The sequence below is a fragment of the Rhineura floridana genome, chromosome 4 (genome assembly GCF_030035675.1).
Source record: "Rhineura floridana isolate rRhiFlo1 chromosome 4, rRhiFlo1.hap2, whole genome shotgun sequence".
NCBI lineage: Eukaryota > Metazoa > Chordata > Lepidosauria > Squamata > Rhineuridae > Rhineura > Rhineura floridana.
The window spans coordinates 109589928-109610322 of record NC_084483.1 but is presented as its reverse complement, the minus strand read 5'-3'; the positions used below and the strand labels follow the sequence as shown (position 1 = coordinate 109610322).

General features: G+C 43.1%; 1 non-coding gene across 1 annotated transcript; it reads right to left on the bottom strand.

Moving 5' to 3' along the window:
- Positions 1 to 516: 516 nt before the first annotated feature.
- On the bottom strand, positions 517 to 678 carry LOC133384713 (U1 spliceosomal RNA). Its single transcript, XR_009762653.1, has one exon. It is a non-coding gene; the product is annotated as a U1 spliceosomal RNA (small nuclear RNA).
- Positions 679 to 20395: the final 19717 nt, after the last annotated feature.

Genomic DNA, 20395 nt, shown 5'->3' with positions numbered 1-20395 from the left:
AGTAAAAAGAACCAATTTATTAGAGGTGAAAGGGTTTAACACTCTGTAATTTTTACAATCAGAGAATCCCATTATCACATCAGCAATTGATAATCAGTTTGAATGGCACTAGGCTTAACTGACTAAGAACCTCAAATAAGCCACTATTTCTTCCACACCCATCAAATCCCAATCAACTAAAACTTTCTCAGCATCTGAAAATCCTCCTGACACTCCCAAATGCCTGATTCAAAGGCATGGTATCTCAATTATACACAGTCTTGTTGACTATGCTTTTCCCATCCTTTGTGGGTTTGCAGCCCCGGCTCCTTTGTGGGATTTAAATTTGATAATGAATAAATGCATCAGTTTGGGAGAGGGACCTGTGGAAGGAAATGGGCATGGCAAGTTGGAACATGATTTAGACAACAAAACCACATTGGTGCTCTCAAATATTAGAGAGAACTCTTTGAAAATGGTTCACCACTGGGTCTACCCCCCAGTAGGAATGACATACATTCAGAACTCTGACAACTGTGGTGCAGTGTGGAAACTTATTGGCACCTCTGCCACAAATTATGCAGCTGAGTTCCCCGCATTTGGGGAAATCACAGGGGTCAGTACACCTGGAGTGCAATGGATGAGCCTCACCCTGGGAAAACCACCTTCATGATCATGGTATCTCCCCTGCCAGGTCCTGCCATCACAAATCATGATGATTATTGGCTGTAGAGTGCAACTTGACCCCAGACTGCCTTCTTTCTATGTTGACATTACCTGGACAGCTCTTGTTTTTTGGCTGACTGAGGCTCATCTAGTGGTCACACAAGGATGCTTCACTTACTACCTTAGATAGATGATTTCAAAAGGCTTTATATAGCCATTTCTGAAAAGTTAACCCACCACCTGAAGTTTCTGAAAGGTGATGCAGAACCTGAGGATTTTGCTGCCATCTGGTGGATTTTTATAGTGCATCTGGACAAACAACTTCTCAGCTGTCTGTGCCTGCTAACTGTATATGGTGATTTTTGTGATGCTTCTTGTATTTATCTTTTTTTTCCTGTATTATTTCTACCAACACACTACTCTCAGTCACCTCATGTGGTCACATTACTTTTGTTTAGTAGACTCTCTTTCTTTTGAAAGAGATTGACTGTATTATCTTCCTAGTCTTATGTTTGATTGGCTGTAATAGGATTGTATCATTTCAAAGTTTAATAAAAGTGTTAAAAATCAAATTACTGTGATTTGAGGCCCATGGTGGTGTATTGATTAGATTGCAGAATTATTGCTGAAAGCTGGATTGTACAATTGTCACTTGCCAAGAGGCTCACGGATTCTCAGTGTAACCTACCTTACAGTATTGTTGTGAGGTTAACATGAAGTAGCTCCCACATCTGCCATCTTATCTTTCTGAGAAATAAGCAAAGAAACAAATTATAATTATCATCCATCATTAGAATTAATTAGAAACAAGTTAAGATAATGCATGTGTTGACACTGTTTGCCAAGGACCTTTTCTGTTGACCCTACTGGCATATATGGGAGTTGCTTAACAGTAGTTGCACACCTTAATAGTGTCCCAAGGTCATCTGAATTGGGTGAAAATTGCCCAGAGATATTTATTAGCACTGAGGAATTATTTATTTATTTATTATTTAATTTATATCCCGCTCTTCCTCCCAGCAGGAGCCCAGGGCGGCAAACAAAGCGCTAAGAACACTTTAAAACATCATAAAAACAGATCTTAAAATATATTAAAACAAAACAGCGTTAAAAACATTTTAAAAAACTTTTTAAAAGGGTTAAAACGTTATTAAAAACATATTAAGCAATTCTAACACAGACGCAGACTGGGATAGGTCTCAACCTAAAAGGCTTGTTGAAAGAGGAAAGTCTTCAAAAGGCACTGAAAAGATAGCAGAGATGGCGCCTGCCTAATATTCAAAGGAATTTGTGGGCAAACCTTTTTAAGAAAAACCTTTTAACTTCATTTGGTAACATTTTCATCAATTTAGACAGGTTGGCTGGACACCTATTAACTAAGCATCATCCTGTGTCTAATGGATTTTCAGGAGAATTTGTAGAGTCTCCTGGGACTATCTTACATTTTCCTATCATTTTTTTAAAAAAGATGTGTTCTGCAATAGAGAAAACATGTATTGAATGCAATCTTAAACTGCAAATTTCTTGCTGTCAAATTGGATTACTTTACTATATGATAGAAAGATTCCTAGAGGGGTGTTTTTGAAAACACTTTCCTCGCAGAGTTTGCATTGCAGGAAATGAATATCTTCAAAAGCAGCACATAGAAAATAGCAACAAAAGAATGGACAAATTGCCTATTTGCTCACGTGCTACCAAAGTCTTTCACTTCTAATGTACAAACAGAAAGACATTAAATGGGATAAATCTGATACATGTCTAGAAATGCTAGGTGTTTAGCATCAGCACTGTAAAACAACAAGTATGCACAAGGGGGCAGCTGCTCTACATGTTGGTAAATTGACAATAACTCAGCTACTAGACAGATGTAAAAGCCAATATAGATTGGCAGCAGCACTTGACCATAAATAACAATGGCTGTAGGGATATGGATGGCCACATCTGCCCTGATAGCACTGTAGGATCCCCATCGTACAGCAGTGTTCATTCATGATGCAAAGATCGGGGTCTTTTGCTGCAGTCAGCAAAACTGCATGCATGTAATTCACATCTCCTCAGTATCTGCTATGGATTCGAAGACATTTCATAACTTAAAACCAGGAGAGCTCTGACACTGACAGCATCATTCTTGGACCATGACCATTGCCTGGGACCTGGGATTTCAGCAGGACTTCCAAATCAGGTGGTAATCCCATTCATACTTAAAGAGGAGTATGCCCTATTGAAGTTAGTGTGATAGTTTGACAGTACGGAGCTGGATGGAAAGGTTAGGCTTGTGATAAACAACCATACTATGCCACCCTGTGATTCAAAGAGATCATTTGCATGCATTTATGGGATTTAAAATCTGCTTGGCGTGGCCCCTAGTCCCCTGCTCTTCACTGCAAGCTGCTTTGATCCCCCTTTCTACCCCTTAATTTCCATGGGTTGGATCCAGACTTAGTCATACTTCCTAGTCACCCTAGTCAGAGGCAGTATGTTTCTGAAAACCAGTTGCCGGAAGCCTCAGGAGGGGAGAGTGTTCTTGCACTCGGGTCCTGCTTGCGGGCTTCCCCCAGGCACCTGGTTGGCCACTGTGAGAACAGGATGCTGGACTAGACGGGCCACTGGCCTGATCCAGCAGGCTCTTCTTATGTTCTTATGTTCGAGAAAGCCTATTGAAATCAGTGTGATTTCAGTTTGTCATGACTAACCTAAGTTCCACTGATTTCAATAAGGTTCCATTGTAAGTATAATTAAGTCAGGCTCCAACCCATCATAAAAACTGGGCTGCTGACCCAAATCTCCCCTCCCTCCCCCAATAGTTTTATATGTGCATCTGCTTACTGGATACAGTCTAGGTCATGATGGAAGCTATAAGTACTTAAACACTCATAATGACATGCTGGATTGCAGTGGAAACCCACTTTTTGATACCTTTTTGACAGAGCTTGGAAGATTACTTTTAAAAAGTAATAAATTACAGTTACATGGCCCAAAAAAGTAGTAATTACCGTTACAATTACAATTGCTCTGAAAGTACTGATTACTTTACTTTTACTCAAAAGTAATCACTACAATTACATTTTAGTTACTTTCTAAAAAAATTGCCTACAAGGTGCTGGCCTTGGCTGCTGCACATCTAAGTAGCCTAAAACAACATTAAAAATAAGAACACACACAGAGAGGGTAGTAAAATAAATTATTTTATCTGTAAGATTAACAGAATGGCATAACAGAATCTCACATCCCCCCACCCCACCCCCAGCAATGATGATACCCCAACACACATATAATTCACTTGAAATCAAATTTTACACTTGAAATGCTGCTTTTACAATACATTTCTGTTATGTCTCAAAAGGAAAGGATGCTCAAAGAGCACGTCAGACAAGGAATGTCTTTTTACAGATTATGTTGCCACCAGTACTGAACAGGCGTTCTACTGCAGCGCTTGAAGGTATGCCTGTGTTGTGCTGCAAAAAACAACGCAGCACCCCTTTCAACTAAAACACATTTTGATCAATATGGCAATCCTTTATCATCAAAGAAAATGCGAACTTTAGTACTTTACTAGTTGCCTTTGTAATTTTTTTGTCAACAGTGTAACTTAGAGGTTACCAGGAAGTAAGTCCCATTGAACTCCTTAGGTAGACGTGTATGCACAATGGAACTGTCAGAAGCAGAACTTAAGAGACATAACGTAGATAAACAGAAAATGCACATATCAAAAGTAATCCACCAGCATAAATGTTATCCCTTCTCCTGCAATTAAAAATGTAATCTTGCCCAGCATATAGTGAAACTATGGAATTTGCTACCTCAAGAAGCAGTGATGGGCACCACCTTGGATGGCTTTAAAAGAGGATTAGACAAATTCATGGAGGATAAAGCGGCACCTAGCAATGATGGCTTTGTTCTATTTCCCCTGTCAGAGACAGTATGCTTCTGAACATCAGTTGCTGGAAATACAAGTGAGGAGAGTGCTGCTCGTGCACTCAGGTCCTGCTTATGGGCTTCCCTTTAGGGCATCTGATTGGCCACTGTGAGAACAGGATGCTAGGCTAGATGGGCCACTGGTTGGATCCAGCAGGCTCTTCTTATGTTCTTGTATGTATTGCAACAAAGAAAGTTACTTGTGGGGCCTTACTGACCAGGGATAGCCAACGTGGTTCCCTCCAGATGTTGTAGGACTACAATTTCTATCATCCCTGATAATTGGTTATGTTGTCACAACGCTGAAGTTGGTTCCTAGTTCCCAGTTCCTTATTTGCTTGAAAGTTCAAAACCCTAAAAAACAAGAAAAGTCCACAGCTACAGCAACTCCATAGGAAAGTTAACATGTCTCTGAACCCTAAAATATATGTTGGGGTACCCCGTATCATACATTGCTGTGATCTGGGGACTCTCCCCATCAAGAATAACAAATTTATTCAATCAAAATTAACAGGCTTCTGAAATGCTTATAAATGCATAATGATGTCATAAAATCATAACAAATAAGTAACTGAAGGTGCCCACCCCAAAATCTGCTGTCGGCCAGGACAAATCATTCACCCCAGGAAAGGGGAGGGTGTCCTCTATGAGATGCCAGTACTTTCCACCTGGCCTACAACTTCTGCTGGGTGCAGGGCAGGCATGAGGGCATCTATGCACAACCAAAACAGACAAAAAGATGCAGAAAAAAATAAGATACTGAGGGTGCCCACCCCACAACCTGCTCTGGGCCAGGACAAATCATACACCCAAGAAAAGGGGAGGATATCTTCTACAAGATGCCAATGCTTCCCACCTGGCCCAGAGTTTCTGTTGGATTCAGGGCATGTATAAGGGCATCTATGCACAACCAAAAGAGACAAAAAGCAAAGCAAAGCAAAGAAAAATCCGGGTTTTTCACCACAAAGTCTTCTCTGGGCCAAGACAAATCAGACACCCCAGAAAATGATAGGGTGTCCTCTATGCTATGCCAGTGCTTATGGCCAGTGCTTATGATCTATGTGGATTAAAAAAAATTGTATTGGTCTTCCCTGTTACTTACTTTGTTATAGCTTAATTTTTATTTTTAAAAGCCATTGATGTTGGTGACAGAAGGACTTGTGGCAGGGTCAACAAACAATGATTTCTTGAAGAAGATGCAATTTCATAGATGACACTCCAAAGTATGCATGGATGGCATCTCATAGAACACACTCTCCCAGATGCATGGAAGTATGATATGTGGTGTGTGATGTTCCTGTAGGTTAAGCATCTGTAAATATGGTAAGTGCGGGTCTATTAGGTGATGTATGGTAATTCACTGAGAGAGAAAGGGGGAGTACATGGATGATGATTGGCTGAGTGGCTGGCTGGCTGAAGGTATCAATGGAGGTTTGAGAGTGATGAGGGGGGGAGAAGTTGTTGAGTTGGTTGGAGTGAGGTCGTTTGGTGAGGGTTGGTTGGCAGAGTTCTGAGGGAAGTTTGGATTGTATTTGGCTGATATTTAAAGAGTATATATATGAACAGAAACATAAACAGTGACCATATATGAAACCATACGCTTGTGAAACATTCCTAAAGTAATCTTGTTATTTCCTGTTGTTAGTAAATAAATACTTATTTGGTTTACCAAAGGCCTGATCCTTGGCTGGGGGAATATACAGACCAGAAGGGAGGGCAAGGTAATTACCAAGGCTGAACAGAAACTGTATCTAATGGTGGCAGCGGTGAAGGGAGATATTGTAACAAGTCAAGTATCCAGAGCAACCCAGTTGTATGCTTTATATATAAAGATACAAGGGGGGTGGGAACAGCATAGGCACAAAGTAAAAAGCTATAGAGAGACTTAGGCAAAGTCTCTGGGAGTATTGGTTACAAGACGTGACTGGTGGTGTTGCCTAGCAGTGGGATCTAGTGAGATCTGTGCTAGAGCGGAATGAGAAACCATATAAAGGACGGTGCTGACTGGTGGTGTCCCTGGTGGTGCCTAGTGAAAGGCAGTAGCCACAAGCAGGTGGTAACCTCACAGGGAGAACCAGGGAAGGACGTCACATGGTGCCCCAAATCATCTTTTAGGGTGGGCACTCCAGTTTCTTATTTTCTTTCCTCTACATATTTGCTATTTTTCTAATACACATATGCCCTTGTCTGTACCATACATACAAAAGAAGCTCTGAACTTGGTGGGAACCCTCTCATGTATGTATGACTTGTAGAGGCCAAAGCAGGTTTTGAGTTGAGAACCTGCAGCTCCTTATATACGTTCTATATTGCTTGTTGTGCATAGATGCACATATCCGTTTCGTGTGTCCACAAGAAAATCCATTCCAGGTAGGATGCAATGGCATCTCGTTGAGGACACTCTCCCCTTTGCTCAGGTCAATGATGTTTCATGGCCCACAGCAGATTTTGGAGTGGTCACCCCAAATTACGTATTTTTCTCTACTTACTTTTCATTATTTTAGTTCTCCATATATGACCTTATGAGTGCTCTGCGCCCAGCAGAAACTATAGGCCAGGTGGGAAGTACTGGCATCTTGTAGAGGCCACCCTCACACTTACCGAGATGTATGATTTGTCCTGGCAGCAGGGGTGTAGTTGTCCAGGAGCTCAGGGAGTCCTAGACCCCTTACTTTTTTGGGAGCAGGGTCCCTATGTCTCCAGCATCATATGAGCTGATTGGCATGAAAGGGGAGTGTGTTAGCCACTGAGAAGAGTCTTCTAATATGCTTCCTTGTCTTTTCCTATTGGAGCCAATCAGAGTGAAAGGAGGTGAGTCACCTACTGAGAAAACTCTTTTCAGTAGCTAATTCTCCTTTCATACTGATTGTCTTCTAGGGACATCAGTTGTTGTGGGAGAAAGCATTAACAAGGACATCATTCTGAACCCAGGAGCAAAATAAGGAGGAAGGGGGGTCTGGCTGTGGCTGAGACTATTATGAAGGGACCCTGCACTTATGAATTTGCCACTACACTATTGCCTGGGTTTTTGGGTGGGCACCCCTAGTTTCTTATTGTTTTCTGCATATTTTTGTCACTTTGGGTTGTGCATAGATGCCCTTATCCGTGCCCTGCACCCAGCAAAAGCTCTGGGCCAGGCGGGACACACTGGCAGGAGGGTGAATAAAACAATTGTGTCTGGTCTTGCTCTCTGTGCAGGGGTTTGCTTTGCCAGTGTGTTCCCTACAGATTAGACCTTGGGGGGGGTTAGCATAGCCCTAGAATGTACTACTACTACCACCAACAGCAACAATTGTTATTCTCCTCTTCAGCCAAAGAGGCTCCCAGAACAGTTAATAGATCAGTTAAAAAACAAGGTAGTCCCTGCCTTCAGGCTTGCAATCTAAAAGATGTGAGATAAAATGAAGGAGGGAGGAGGAGAAAAACAAACACAAGTACCAGCCCTTAAAGTTACAGTTCTTACAATGACTGGCTGGGATGAAAACAATTCAGGTAGCCTGATGGAATAGCTGCTGCTAGGTGACAGTTGTGGAGGAGCCAAAACCAGCCAGTGTCTCAGGACAGATGATGGAAAAGCCCTGCCTCTCTTTCTCTGCAGTAGTGATGAAATGACTAGTGCGAGGTGAAAGATGAAATACATTTGAATTTGTTCCAAAAATGTCCACTGCTGCCTCTTGTGCCCAGTGAAAAGCTCCTTGTAATGGTTGAGGGAGCCTTTAGAGAGATGTTCTCTGCCTGTATTGGGGCCTGTTGCCATTGTCCAACACACACACACACACACACACACACACACACACACACACACACACACACACACACACACACACACGGAGAGAGAGATGGTATGGTTTAACTTTATTACAGAAATTTATTTGCACCTTGTATATATTTGATAGAAATCTTTGAAAGTAACAGCATTGAAGAATACTCAAAACTGCCATGTCTGTGTAATAACTATTATTATGATGAAATTTAATAATAAAAAGGCCTTGCCTGCAAGACTGGTGACATGAATAATGCATATGAACTGTGGCTTAAGATGTGCTAAAAAGGGGGAAAAAGACTTGTAGATTTTATTTTTATTTTTTTAAAAAATTATATAGACGGATGATAATTGCCTCCCTGGGCTCCTGCTGGGAGGAAGGGCGGGATACAAATTAAATAATAAATAAATAAATAAATATTATTATTTTTTGCAGCTAAATGATATATCATGCTTTAGACAATACTAACAAGGCAGGAGAAGAAACATACCCATTGGGAAGGTGATTTCATTTATCTACTTACAGTTCAAATAAGAAGACTCACTAACTGTCTCACCCCCCACCCCCACAAAAAAACATTGAAAATCTGCATCTTGGCAATTGATCCAGTCAAAGGCATGCGTTTTACAGTGCAATCCTATAGTGGTGTCTCATTGAGATCAATGGGATTCATACTGAGGTAAGTGATATAGGATTGCAGCCATAGCCCCTCATTTTCTCAAAGCTCATGAGGGTCTAACAGCTGGACAGGAAGGATGACATCCCTGCAAATGAAACTTACTGAAACTTGGTAAGCATTGAGAACATTCCTGCATGTGGCATACAAGTCCCATTCAGTAGGTCATTAATTTTAAGTTGTTCATCTAGATATAGATCATTCAAATGTTTTCTGCTTTAATACAAGGAACAAGAATTGCATGTAGTGTTTCATAGTGGCAGTTGGTTTAATTTATCTTGATGCTGTTAAGTGTACATTAGTTGATGAGCTTCCATTTTTTCCTTTTATTGCCTACCATCTGCTGGAAAAGGCATGCAACTACTTACGGAACGGGCAAAAATATTTAAAAGCATAAAATCACAGATTACCTGAACTCATGTTTTGGGATGTAAAGTTCTTCATTGTCAATAAATGCAACCAACAGATACAGCCAAACATATGGATTAAGCAGATTTGTTAAGAATATCGGTCTGTTCTTACAACTCTATCTATGGAAGGCAGTTGTACTTCATAATTCTGCCATACATTTTGTATTGTGGTGGTGGCATGGTAAATATGCTGAAATTTAAGCTGCACACTTGATGAAACAATCATAAAACTGCACCACAACATGTTATCCTATATCCCAAATTTTCAGCACAACAGGTTTAGTCATGTATAATGAGAATGTTAAAAAAACGGGTTGAGGTGACTCCTGAAGATGTCCTCATGTAATAAAACACCTGTGTGATTGCTACCATGTGTATAGCTTGCACTTCATATTTACAGCATTCAATCTAGTTTGTTTCTTCTTCTGGTGGAATAGCAAACAGGGGTATGCAGAGAGTGCAAAATTTGTCTTATATCTGTATCCAGTAGTGCCATGGCAAATTCAGAAGTGCAGGATCCCTTCATGATAGTCAAAGCCACACCCCTCTCTTTTGCTGCAGTGTTGAACATAAAATCCTTGTTAATGCCTTCTCTCACAACAACAGATGTCCCTGGCAGCCAATAAGCATGAGAGTGTTAGCGGCTGCAAAGAGTCTTCTCAGTGTCTGACTCACCTCCTTTTACTCTGATTGGCTCTAATTAGCAGGAAACGATAAGGAAGCATATTAGAAGACTCTTTTCAGAGGCCAACACACTCACCTTTCATGCTGATTGGCTCATAGAATGCTGGAGATATGGGGATTCTGCTGGGACCCTGCTCCCAAAACATATGGGGTGTAAGACCACCTGAGACCCCAGAAAACTACACCCCTCTCTATATCTGTAGTGTTTGGAAGCAGCCCAATCTGTTTTGGATCTACTCTATGTAATTTTGATGACATTAATTATTAATCATTAATGATTAATTTTCCAGGTCCAAATCTGATCTGATTTGGTTCATTAATTGGGTCTGAATCAGATCTGTTAATTCAAAAGCTCTGCATTGCCCCTATTGACTATTATGGTGAATCTAAAAATGGCTATACTCTTTTTTCATTTTCACATCAATGGATGAAATTTGCAGGCAATGGAGCCCCTCCAGAGTAGATTAAGCATTCCAAATTTAAGACAGAGACATTCAGGGGTTTTTTGTGTGTGCAGGGAACCTTTAAAGCTTTTTTTTTTAAGTCTCTTTTTTGTTGTTGCTAGAATTGGATTTCAATTGCAGGCATGTTCGCCCCTTTAGAATGGATGAAGTCTGACAAATTTTGGAGAGATAATTGCAGCGGTTCTCCCACAAAACTTTACTATTTTGGGGTGGGAAAATAGAAATATTGATACCTTACCTAGTTTGGGGGGGCAATCAGTTTGAAAACTGGGAATATGAAGGAATTGCCCCTGGGTAAGAAGCCTACCAAAATTAAGACAAGTAGATCCAGGGCTATTGTGCTAGATTATTTTACCGTTGTGATATATATATAACTGGGGAAGAAGCAGGCCACCCCAATAGTCTAACTTTGCTACTTATGCTTTGCTCTCAGAGCCAAAACTCAGAGGAATGATGATCCACATGAAGAACAACTCTCTATTTCTCCAAATTGCTGTGACTGGAGGTGCACTGGGAAAATAATTCACTGTAGTTTATTTATTTATTTTATTTATTTATTTATTAGATTTTTATACCGCCCGACTAGCATAGCTCTCTGGGCGGTGTACAACAAAGTGCAAAAATATACAAAAATTCCATAGTAAAATACAACAATGATGTAAAAGAATAAGAAAACTAAAAACAATTACAACACATATTAAAACTAAATTAAGTTAGATTAAAATGCCTTAGAAAAGAGGAAGGTTCTGACTTGGTGCCGGAAAGACAGTAACGTCGGCGCCAAGTGCACCTCATCAGGGAGACTGTTCCAGAGTTTGGGGGCCACCACTGAGAAGGCCCTAGTTCTAGTTATCACCCTCCGAGCTTCTCTATGAGTTGGAACTCGGAGGAGGGCCTTCGATGTAGAACGTAGTGTACGGGCAGGTTCATATCGGGAGAGGCGTTCCAGCAGGTATTGTGGTCCCGCGCCGTATAAGGCTTTATAGGTTAAAACCAGCACTTTGAATCTGGCCCGGAAGTATATTGGAAGCCAGTGCAAGTGGGCCAGAACGGGTGTTATGTGTTCGGACTGCTTGGTCTACGTTATCAGTCTGTCCGCCGCGTTTTGCACAAGCTGTAGCTTCCGGACTGTCTTCAGAGGCAGCCCTACGTAGAGCGCGTTGCAGTAATCCAATCACGAGGTTACCAGAGCATGTACCACTGATGTGAGGTCCTCCCTGCTCAGGTAGGGACGTAGTTGAGCTACCAGCCGAAGTTGGTAGAACGCATTCCGTGCCATCGAGGCTACTTGAGCCTCAAGTGACAGGGAAGGATCTAAAAAGACTCCCAGACTACGAACCCGCTCTTTTAGGGGGAGTGTAACCCCATCCAGGACAGGGTGTATATCCGCCACCTGATCAGAGAAACCACGCACCAACAGTATCTCAGTCTTGTCTGGATTGAGCCTCAGTTTGTTAGCTCTCATCCAGTCCATTATCGCGGCTAGGCAACGGTTCAGCACATTGACAGCCTCACCTGAAGAAGATGAAAAGGAGAAGTAGAGTTGCGTGTCATCAGTGTACTGATGACAACGCACTCCAAAACTCCTGATGACCGCACCCAACGGCTTCATGTAGATGTTGAAAAGCATGAGAGACGGAACTGACCCCTGCGGGACTCCACATTGGAGAACCCACGGTGTCGAGCAATGTTCCCCAAGCACTACCTTCTGGAGACGATCCGCCAAGTAGGAGCGGAACCACTGCCAAGCAGTACCACCAACTCCCAACTCCGCGAGTCTCTCCAGAAGGATACCATGGTCGATGGTATCAAAAGCAGCTGAGAGATCAAGGAGAATCAACAGAGTTACACTCCCTCTGTCTCTCTCCCGACATAGGTCATCATACAGGGCGACCAAGGCTGTCTCGGTGCCAAAACCGGTCCTAAAACCCGATTGAAATGGATCTAGATAACCAGTTTCATCCAACAGCGCCTGGAGCTGGCCAGCAACCACTCGTTCCAAGATCTTGCCCAGGAATGGAACGTTCGCTACTGGTCTGTAGCTGTTGAAATTTTGTGGGTCCAAGGAAGGTTTTTTCAGAAGTGGTCTCACTGCTGCCTCTTTCAGACGGCCACGGACCACTCCCTCTTGTAAAGAGGCATTTATCACTTCCCTGGCCCAACCAGCTGTTCCATCTCTGCTAGTTTTTATAAGCCAAGAGGGGCAAGGATCTAGTACCAAAGTGGTTGCACGCACCTGTCCAAGCACCTTGTCCACGTCCTCGAGCTGAACCAACTGAAACTCATCCAATAAAACATGACAAGACTGTGCTCCGGACACCTCACTAGGATCAGCTGCTATAAACTGGGAGTCTAAGTCCCGGCGGATGCATAGGATCTTATTCTGGAAGTGTCCAGCAAACTCATCACAGCGGGTCACCGATTACTCTACTGTGTCCTGAGGGCCAGAATGCAGTAGCCCTCGGACAACTCTAAAAAGCTCAGCTGGGCGACAAAGAGATGACTTGATGGTGGCAGCAAAATGTTGTTTTTTTGCCACCCTCACCGCTCTTGAGTACAGCTTAGTGGAAGTACTTACCAGCTCATAATTGCATCCATCGGGAGTTCGCCACCACTTCCGCTCAAGCTGCCTCCTATCTTGTTTCATCGCTCTCAGCTCCGGAGTATACCATGGAGCTGTATGAGCTCTACACAGGAGAGGGCACGCCGGAGCAATCGTGTCAACAGCCCGGGTCATCTCCGCATTCCACAGTTCAACCAGGGCTTCGACAGGAGCGCCAGTCTTATCAGCCAGAAAACATTCAGGATCCATTAGTCTCCGGGGGCGGACCAATTTAGTAGGTCCCCCACCCTTGCAGAGGGGAAAAGCCACTGAAAGTCTAAACATCAGCAAGCGGTGATCTGTCCATGACAAAGGGAGAGATGTAAAACTCTCCACATCCAGATCACCATCCCCATGTCCGGTAGCAAAAATAAGATCTAGAGTGTGCCCTGACATATGTGTTGGGCCACTAACATATTGGGACAGCCCCATGGTTGTCATGGAAGCCATGAAGTCCTGAGCCGCCCCAGATAAAGTAGCCTCAGCATGGATGTTGACATCCCCCAGTACCAATAGTCTGGGGGATCTCAGCAATACCTCCGAGACCACTTCTGTCAGCTCAGTTAGGGAGGCTGTTGGGCAGCAAGGTGGGCGGTACACCAACAGAATTCCCAGTCTGTCCCTCTGACCCAAGACAAGGTGCAAACACTCCAAACCGGTAACTACATGGACATGGTGCTTGATGAGTGAGATGGAACTCCTATAGACCACAGCGCCCCCCCTCCCCGACCCTCAGATCTACCATGATGCTGGACCAGGTACCCCGGTGGGCAGAGCTGGGAGAGACTAACTCCTCCCTGCTCACCCACCCAGGTCTCGGTAATACATGCCAGATCGGCTGCCTCATCCACAATCAAATCATGGACGAGGGAGGTTTTATTATGCACCAATCTGGCATTTAAAAGCAGCAACTGGAGATCCGAGGGCAGGCTGAAAGGACAACCAACAACCCTGCGGATGTGCGAAGGACTGGAACAAGGCACAGTCAGTACATGTCTGGGCCGTGTTCCCCTTACCTGGCATGTCCTTGGCACAACGCCGTACCTCCCTCTGCCTGTCACTACACTAATTGGGGCCCCCTCAAGTCCCCCCGATTGATGATAAAACCCCTTTCCCAGGCACATAATGAAACTTATATACAAACACACACACTCATTCACATCAGACACAATCACATATACACACCAGCACTCATTCAAAAAGCAAATACACCAACACAATCCCCACACTCTGTACAGGCAGGCATCAACGTCAGCGCCTCTCTTCGCCCAACAAAGTGATAGATATTAACATATATCGTACATCAGACACACAATCACTACATACGCACTACATACACACCCACATCGAACAGACAACAAACAAAACAACTTAGACTTAGACTCCAGAATTATGGCAGTTGAACCTAATGAGGTATCTGGAGCACGGTCTTGTCCTTATTTATTGGATGAGTTTCAGTTGGTACAGCTTGAGGACGTTGACAAGGTGCTTGGACTGGTGCGTGCAACCACCTCTGTACTGGATCCTTGCCCCTCTTGGCTAGTGAAAGCTGGCAGGGCTGGAACAGCCGGCTGGGCCAGGGAAATGATTAATGCCTCCTTGAGAGATGGAGTGGTCCCTAGTTGCTTAAAAGAGGCAGTAGTGAGACCATTCCTGAAGAAACCTTCCCTGGACCCAGATAATTTAAACAACTATAGACCGGTAGCGAATGTTCCATTCCTGGGCAAAGTCTTAGAACGGGTGGTCGCCAGCCAGCTCCAGGTGCTCTTGGATGAAAACGATTATCTAGATCCGTTTCAATCCGGTTTTAGGCCCGGTTTTGGCACTGAAACAGCCTTGGTCGCCCTGTATGATGACCTATGTCGGGAGAGGGACAGAGGGAGTGTTACTCTGTTGATTCTCCTTGATCTCTCAGCTGCTTTTGATACCATCGACCATGGTATCCTTCTGGGGAGACTCATGGAGTTGGGAGTTGGAGGTACTGCTTGGCAGTGGTTCCGCTCCTACTTGGTGGATCGTCTCCAGAGGGTAGGGCTTGGGGAACATTGTTCGATACCTTGGACTCTCCATTGTGGAGTCCCGCAGGGATCGGTCCTGTCCCCTATGCTTTTTAACATCTACATGAAGCCGCTGGGTGCGGTCATCAGGAGCTTTGGAGTGCATTGTCATCAGTATGCTGATGACACACAACTCTATTTCTCCTTTTCATCTTCTTCAGGTGAGGCTGTTAATGTGCTGAACCGTTGCCTGGCCGCGATAATGGGCTGGATGAGAGCTAATAAACTGAAGCTCAATCCTGACAAGACCGAGACGCTGTTGGTGAGCGCCTTCTCTGACGAGATGGTGGATGTTCAACCTGTTCTAGATGGGGTTACACTCCCCCTGAAGAAACAGGTTCGTAGCTTGGGGGTTCTTTTTTATCCATTCCTGTCTCTCGAGGCGCAGGTGGCCTTGGTGGCATGGAATGTGTTCTACCACCTTCGGTTGGTAGCCCAGCTACGTCCCTATCTGGAAAGCGACGACCTCGCCTCAGTTGTGCATGCTCTGGTAACCTCTAGATTGGATTACTGCAATGCGCTCTATGTGGGGCTGCCTTTGAAGACAGTTCGGAAACTACAGCTAGTGCAAAACGCAGCTGCTAGACTGCTGATGAGGACTAGGCGGTCTGCACATATAACATCTGTTCTGGCTCGTTTGCACTGGCTACCTATTTGTTTCCGGGCCAAATTCAAAGTGCTAGTTTTGACTTATAAAGCCTTACACGGCATGGGACCACAATACCTAGCGGAACGCCTCTCCCGATATGAACCTACCCGTTCACTACGTTCAACATCTAAGGCCCTCCTCCGAGCTCCGACTCACAGAGAAGCTCGGAGGGTAGTAACAAGATCTAGGGCCTTTTCAGTGGTTGCCCCCGATTTATGGAACAGTGTCCCCGATGAGGTGCGCCTGGCGCCTACACTTTTATCTTTTCGGTGCCAGGTTAAAACCTTTTTATTGTCCCAGGCATTTTAATCTATTTGTGTTTTTAATCTATATCAGGTTGTTTACTTGTTTAATAATGTATACTTTGCTGTTCTTGTGATTTTATTGTATTTTATCCATGTTGTGCACCACCCTGAGAGCCCTTGGGCTGTGGGCGGTATATAAATCGAATAAAATAAATAAATAAATAAATAAATAAATAATAAAACCAATCCGTAACTAACAGCACCTTGGTGATGAAAGAATGTATCAAGCCAATTTACTCAAGACGAACAGCATCATCTCAGCTGTTTCTTGCTCCGTCAAGAATAGCCCAGCCAATGTCCACCACCACACAAACGCCAAGCCGAAGTCTCTGCCAATAGATTGCAACAATAAGCAGCTCACAAACTTAAGTCCACGCTAGTTGGAGGTAGTGTTGGTAAATCCAGTCTGAAGAGGAAAAGCTAGACCCATCCATAAAAATGAAAAATCCCCCCCTTTCCACTGCCTCCCCTCTCAAGCTCTGGGCAGTTCCCCAGTCAGATTGGTTGCATTTCTCAGAACAGAAAAAAGAGGAGGTAGGCAGGTTGCATATTTAATGTTTTGGAAACAATTGTAGCAACAGAGCTATTTGGAAGGTTGGTCCACCTTGACATGGCTTCTTAATGTAGCAATCCAGTTTGGGAACATTAGAGCATTGGGTTGGAAACCTCTGGCCCGTGGACTAGTCTTGGCCTGCTGGGGGTCCAGTTTGGCCTATGAGGCCATACCCCTTCTGACCATTACCTGGTGACGTCAGTTGATGGGTGGGAGAGCAAGGTTTAATTGGCACTGGGTGCATGCCCTGTTCCTAATAGACAGCAGGATCATGCAGCCAAGGCAACAAGATTTAATCCTGACTCATCAACTGACTAATTTGTCAGATGTGACTAATTTAGATTCATTAAATTAGGGTTTACTCTGAGTAGGACTTAGTTGAATACAACTTCTTGTAACGTGCCCTAGGAGAATGGTGAAGAAATCTCTTAGATAAATAAAAAGAAATAACTATAGACCCAGTGTCAGAGATACCAGTTAAATAAAATCAGGTGTTGCATGAACACTCATTCAAATGTTACATCCATGCTATATTTTCTTGAGCAAAGGGAACATTTATGGGAAGCTTTTAAAATGAGATGAGGCTATTTCAACACGTCATTAAAGCATTCAGCATCAGCAGAGTATACCTGATCCAAATCACGTGTGATTTTTTTAAATTGAAAGACATTTTCCTAAGATAATGGCAAACTTATTTTTTAAAAATTCACTTTAAGAAATACGCTTTAGTCATTCTGCAGCAGCCTTCAGCAAAATCAGTTTTTTCATTATTAAAGTAAAAAAAAAAGCTAGAAAAATAAACAAGGAATAGCAGGACTGGCTGTGCGGTAAGGTAAGAAAGTGTGCTTTGGCATGCATATGAAAACATGGCATCTTACAAAATAATTGGCTCTGTTAATAAGGCACAGGGTAACATCTGTAATGTCAAAAAGACTACATCCATGGCTATTTAAATCTCACTGAGGTTAATAGGATTTAATAGCCCACTCCTATACAAGTCTGCTCAGAAGTAAGATTCACTGAGTTCAGTGGGGCTTATTCCCAGGACACAGGTGTAAGGATTGTGGCTTTAGACTACAATTGTTTACTCACTTGCCTGGGAGTAAGCCCCAATGAACCCCAAAAGGTTTGCTTCTGAGTAGACATGTACAGAAGTCATTCATTTCATTGGCGATCACTTGTGGCCAAGTAAGATTGTCTTCCAAGATAAGGTTTTTAACAGTGGGTCCATAAGTGACTGTGGAGGCCAATTCTGGATCCACACAGCCTCCCACAGTGAGGACATAGGCTTCCAGATGAAAGATGGTCGCGATGGGGATTTGTTTCACGTGCCTTCCGCTTAGCTCATTTGTCCCGTTTGCCCTGTATTCGTGCTTCTTCGAAGTCCATAGCACCTTTGATAATAGCCAGCCTCCATTTGGGACACTCATGGGCCAAAACTTTCCAGTTCTTGATGCTCATGTTACATTTCTTTAGATTCGCTTTAAGAATTTCTTTAAACCTCTTTTGCTGTCCACCGATATTCCGTTTTCCATCCTTAAGTTGGGAGTAAAGTAGCTGCTTTGGAAGACGGTGATCAGGCATTCGAACATGGCCGGTCCAGTGAAGTTGATGTTGAAGGATCATTGTTTCAACACTGGTAGTCTTTGCTTCTTCCAAAACACTAACATTAGTTCGTCTGTTTTCCCAAGTAATTTGCAGAATTTTCCGGAGGCAGAGTTGGTGGAATCTTTCAAGAAGTTGGGAGTGGCCTTTATAAATGGTCCACGTTTCACAGGCATACAGTAGTACAATGGCTTTGTAACTAAGCATTTTGGTCTTCCTGCGAATATCCCAATCCTCAAACACTCCATGCTTCATTCAGGAGAATGTGGCACTTGCAGAGCTCAGACAATGTTGAATTTCAGCATCAATGTCAGCTTTTACAGAGAGATGGCTGCCAAGATAGGGGAAGTGATCTATATTCTCCAGCATCACTCCATTAAGCTGGATTGATGGTGCTACAGAGGGACTAGTTCGCACCTGTTGATGAAGCACTATTTTTATGTTAAGCGAAAGGCCAAGCTTTTCATATGCTTCTGCAAAGACATTTAGAATAGTTTGAAGATCTTTCTCTGAATGTGCGGAGACTACATTATCATCAGCATATTGAAGTTCTACGACAGAGGTTGACATTACCTTACTTTTTGCTTTCAGCCTACTGAGATTAAAAAGCTTTACACCTGTCTGATATATGATTTCCACACCAATAGGAAATTTCCCCTCAATAAGGTGTAGAATCATAGCAATGAATATAGCAAATAAGGTAGGAGCAATGACACATCCCTGTTTTATGCCTGATCCGACTCTGAATGGATCGCTCTGAAGGCCATTGTTATCCAAAATTGTCGCTGTCATGTTGTCATGAAGGAGTTGCAAAATATTCCCAAATTTATCAGGGCATCCAATTTTCAGAAGGATGGTCCAGAGAATGGTTTGATTCACAGTATCAAAGGCCTTAGTCAGATCAATAAATGCCATATATAAAGGTCAGTTCTGCTCCCGGCATTTTTCTTGAAGCTATCGTGCAGTTTAGATCATGTCCACTGTCCCCCTGGAAGGGCGGAAATCATTTTGAGATTCGGGGAGGACATCCTCCGAGATCGGTAGGAGGTGATTTGTGAGGATCCTGGCAAGGATTTTACCTGCGGTAGCAAGAACACAAATACCTCATTAGTTTCCACAATGTGTTCTATCACCCTTCTTAAAAAGGGTGATAATTATGGCATCCCTAAAGTCTTCCGGGATCTCCTCCCTCATCCAGATTTTTTCAATGAGCTTATGAAGTTGTTGTGTAAATACAGGCCCACCTTCTTTAAAGACTTCAGCAGGAATCTCATCAGGTCCACTAGATTGGTTGTTCTTCATTTGATTGATGGCTTTACTGACTTCATCCAAATTAGGGGATACTGCAAGCTCGTCTCTAGTTTGCTGTTGTGGAATTTGTGAGAAGACCTTACCAGCCACAATAACACCATTATGATCTCTAGCAAAGACAATTACATAATCCAGGAGATGCCAGTGTTTTGACCGAGGGTGCTTCCATGATGTTTTACACTTATTTTTCTGGCAAAAGAGTGTGTTTTTAATAACAAGATTATGCTCTGCACATTTAGTCAGAAGTAGAATGCCATTCAGGTTGCTCTTGCCAACTCCTTCTTTCCCAATGGTTTCTGGCCATAAATTGAAATCACACCCAAATCTTGAATTGAAATTGCCCAAGAGGATAATTTTATCCTCCTTAGGTATCTCTGATAAGATGGTGTCCAGCTGGTTATTAAAATTTTCCTTGATGTCTTCATCAGCATCTAATGTTGGTGCATAAGCACTTAGAATAGTTGCCTGCTGGTTTTTGGCAAGTTTTAACCTGAGAGTTGAGAGTCAGTCATTAAAGCCAGTTGGAACTTCTGACAAGAGCTTCACAAGATTATTTTTAATAGCAAAGCCTACTCCATGTATTTGTCGTTCTTGTTCAGGCAGTACTTTCCAGAAGAAGGTATAATCTGCTTTTTCTTCCTTCAGTTGTCCTTCTCCTGCTCTTCAAGTTTCTTGGAGTGCTGCTATGTCAATATTAAAATGTCTCAACTCTCTTGCGATGATGGAAGTCCTGAGTTCAGGATGCTCACTACCTGT